The sequence below is a fragment of the Sinocyclocheilus rhinocerous genome, unplaced genomic scaffold, assembly GCF_001515625.1.
Source record: "Sinocyclocheilus rhinocerous isolate Xijiao unplaced genomic scaffold, SAMN03320098_v1.1 scaffold2493, whole genome shotgun sequence".
Classification (NCBI taxonomy): Eukaryota; Metazoa; Chordata; class Actinopteri; order Cypriniformes; family Cyprinidae; genus Sinocyclocheilus; species Sinocyclocheilus rhinocerous.
The window spans coordinates 129,672-134,289 of record NW_015650366.1 but is presented as its reverse complement, the minus strand read 5'-3'; positions in this window follow the sequence as shown (position 1 = coordinate 134,289).

The following is a 4,618-nucleotide window of genomic DNA, read 5'->3' as shown; positions in this document are numbered from 1 at the left end:
GAAAAAAAATTAACTTAAATGATTTTAGCAAATGGCTGCAATATAACAAAGAGTGAAAAATTTAAGGGGGTCTGAATACTTTCCGTACCCACTGTATATATGTGTGTGTCTGAGCCGCTCGCAGGGCAATTACAGCAAATGCAGTCGTTTGATAAATGTACAAAAACCATAAAAATAGTAGAGGAATGTATCTTATTTATTTTTTCACATCTATTTATTAATACTAAACTCTAGCGAGTGACTGATTTCTGTCTGGTCTGTGAAGTTGCAGAGAAACCCAAAGCTGCTGTACAGATTTTATAAACCGTCTGCTTTATATCGGCTCTTATTTATTTGAGCTTTGTCACGAGTCAGAATGATCCAATAGATGTTCGGCTGTAACATACACACTTGTTTTTGAAATAAAAATTAATTGTGTGAATGTTTGTTAACTCTAATGATTGTGTTCGGGTAGTTTTGACCTGGTGAGGATTTTCGTTTTCCTGAAAATGCTAATGTTATCAGCTTGGACTAAAACAAAGGCTATAACAACTTACCCCGAAAATTTTTTTTTGTAATTCTTGGGGATTTTTCCCCCCCCACACTTTTTATCAGCCTAGAAAAATGTCCTATAAATATCTCATTATACTTTACTAAACCGTCTGCTTTATATCGGCTCTTATTTATTTGAGCTTTGTCACGAGTCAGAATGATCCAATAGATGTTCGGCTGTAACATACACACTTGTTTTTGAAATAAAAATTAATTGTGTGAATGTTTGTTAACTCTAATGATTGTGTTCGGGTAGTTTTGACCTGGTGAGGATTTTCGTTTTCCTGAAAATGCTAATGTTATCAGCTTGGACTAAAACAAAGGCTATAACAACTTACCCCGAAAAATAATTTTTGTAATTCTTGGGGATTTTCCCCCCCCACACACTTTTTATCAGCCTAGAAAAATGTCCTATAAATATCTCATTATACTTTACTATTGCCAAATATTGGAGTCAATCTTTTGATCAACTTTTCTTTCAATTAGCACATATTTTGTATTTCTTATATATATAATATTTATATAAATATTAAATATAAATCTAATTTAATTTAGATAATGAATCTAATTCATTCTAATTAATTTTATTTTTATTATATATATATATATATATTTTTTTTTATTTTATTTTTTTTTTATAATTTTTATAAATTTACAATATTTTTTTTTTTTTTATAATTTTTTATAAATTTACAATATTTAAAAGTATTAATCAAAGCTTATGAACATTGACAATATTATCCACCAATGTTTTGTTCACTCAAAAACTGAGGCACATGAACTCAAAACATTTTTGTTGATTGAAATAAAGCTAATATAAAAATATGATTTATTAACGTCATTGTCAGATGAAAAATTGTAAATGAAAATTAGAAATAGTGACTTGTAATTTAAAGCCGAAGCACCAAAAATACTAATTGGAAATAAATAAAACGACATTAAACAAATAGTAACAAAAACTAAAATTACAAGTAATGATTATTACAAAAAACTAAAATGTAAATTCAAAATATTAATACAAACCATAATAGTAACAGTAACTATAATATAACTACAGTCATTCTTGCATGTTTAAAAAAAGCAAGACAACACATGATACAGGAAAATATTTTATTTCCTTCAGTTGTGGACTGTACCGTATTTAATCGTGTCATTTCACAGGAATCGTCAGTAATATGACTTTAGCATCGAATCCTCCGTAGAATACAGCAGAAGATGTAAAGCTGTAAATCGCTCGTCTGTAGCTGTAAAGAACCACCGCAGCGACTCTGAAAACACACACAATCACAAAACCGCTCAGATCCCTCAGCTGATTTAGATTTTCTCCAGTTCTGGACTTTCAGCATGTTGTCATGAGATTTCAGAAGTTAAGAATAAAATATTAAACCGCTAGTTTACATGGAAGCTTGATTCCACCAAAAAATTTTTATAAATTTACAATATTTAAAAGTATTAATCAAAGCTTATGAACATTGACAATATTATCCACCAATGTTTTGTTCACTCAAAAACTGAGGCACATGAACTCAAAACATTTTTGTTGATTGAAATAAAGCTAATATAAAAATATGATTTATTAACGTCATTGTCAGATGAAAAATTGTAAATGAAAATTAGAAATAGTGACTTGTAATTTAAAGCCGAAGCACCAAAAATACTAATTGGAAATAAATAAAACGACATTAAACAAATAGTAACAAAAACTAAAATTACAAGTAATGATTATTAAAAAAAACTCAAATGTAAATTCAAAATATTAATACAAACCATAATAGTAATAGTAACTATAATATAACTACATTCATTTTTGCATGTTTAAAAAAAGCAAGACAACACGTGATACAGGAAAATATTTTATTTCCTTCAGTTGTGGACTACAGTATTTAATCATGTGATTTCACAGGAATCGTCAGTAATATGACTTTAGCATCGAATCCTCCGTAGAATACAGCAGAAGATGTAAAGCTGTAAATCGCTCGTCTGTAGCTGTAAAGAACCACCGCAGCGACTCTGAAAACACACACAATCACAAAACCGCTCAGATCCCTCAGCTGATTTAGATTTTCTCCAGTTCTGGACTTTCAGCATGTTGTCATGAGATTTCAGAAGTTAAGAATAAAATATTAAACCGCTAGTTTACATGGAAGCTTGATTCCACCAAAAAAACCCAGCAAACTCACAATTTTGAGAAAAAAAAGAAAAAAGATAGATAGACTTTTTTTTCCACTTTCACTGACTTTTACATTAACTGTTCCCTCCTGGTGGAATAACCTGCCCAACTCAATCTGAGCAGCTGAGTCCTTAGCCATCTTCAAGAAACGACTAAAAACACATCTGTTCCACCTTTATTTGACCCTCTAACTCTAACACTTTCTATTCTATTTTAATTCTACTTTATCTACATTTATCATCTTTTTTTTTCTATTCTATCTACATGTTTTTCTTTGTGTGTGTGTGTGTATATGTGTGTGTGTGTGTATAATATATATATATGTATATGTGTATGTGTATATATACACACCTTGCTACGTGTACTGCGTTAGGCTAACCGATACTTGTCATTTGCACTTATATATTGTTGCTCTTTTGTTAGTTTTGACTGCTTCTATTGTCCTCATGTGTAAGTCGCTTTGGATAAAAGCGTCTGCTAAATGACTAAATGTAATGTAAATAGACTGTATAAACTCAACTCTAAAAAATTGTTAGATATACATTCGTGAGGAAAAAAGTCAGAATTGTGAGAGGATTTGTAATTACATTTTGTATTTATTCAGTAGCAAATGAAAAAAAAAAAATCTGAATTCCGGGAAGTAAACGCGGAACAATGAAGAAAAAAGTCAGAATTGTGAGTATATTAATTGTTATAAAAAAAATTAAAACAGTGAGATAAAAAGTCGCAATTTCCTTTTTTTAATGAAATGTACATTTAGAGAAAAGCTGTAAATGTACATTTTTGAGACGTAAACTCAAATTGCAAACTCGCAAATGTAAAAAAAAAAAAAAAAGAAATATAATACTTGCATTCCCATTTGCTCCAATAGCGACAGAGAAATCCATGATAGTGTTTCTTTGACCTTACAAAAGTGGAAAAAATAAAGAGAAGTTGATACCATTGGACAGAAGAGAGAAACATGTCAAATTTGCCCTCAGTCGTTGTATTGGAAACACTTGTGCATCAGCTTTAACTAGTTTACGGAATTGAATGTCAAAGTAATATAACACAAAGTATAGTGTGATAAACATACATTAAATAAAAATTAAAAAAAAAAAAAAAAAAAAAAAAAAAAAAAAAAAGAACTGTAAGATCAAAAGTTGCGGTTACCTTCGTTTTTCTTTTTTCTATTTCATGGTGGAAACAAACTTCCAGAATTGTATTTTCTAACTTAAGAAAATAAATTCTTTTTTTTCTTAAAACTGTGTGAAGACAAAATTCAGAATTCTTGAAAAGAATGTTCTTAAAAGACGTATTAAAATGAGCAAACCTCTTGTCTTCAGTCCCTAAAGGTGAGATAATTACTTCATTCATTCGATTGTTTCCAATATTAAGCATTACGCATTAATATTGCTCCATATAATACATAAGACTACTAAATTAAATTCTACTTTCATCATCATATTTAACAGCATTTAACATGAAGAGATTTTAGAAGGGATTGTGGATTTCTCTTTTCATCACTCCATAAATCAGAACATACTGTCGACAGACAGAAAACAAACACATTTTCACAATGTTTTTAGGAGTAAAATGTTGTATAAATCAGTGTGAATGAAATATGAACAAACCTTCAGAATACAGAGAGGAATAAAACTCTAATGTTTGGTGTCTGTAAGAGAAAAACTCTAAAGATATGGATCGTGATTGAAATCTACGGACACATATAGATAAAGTGAAATAAACTGTATTTTGGATGTTTTTCGTCCACTAGACTGAGAGAAGACGTGATATTTACATTTACATTTAGTCATTTAGCAGACGCTTTTATCCAAAGCGACTTACACATGAGGACAATAGAAGCAGTCAAAACTAACAAAAGAGCAACAATATATAAGTGCAAATGACAAGTCTCGGTTAGCCTAACGCAGTACA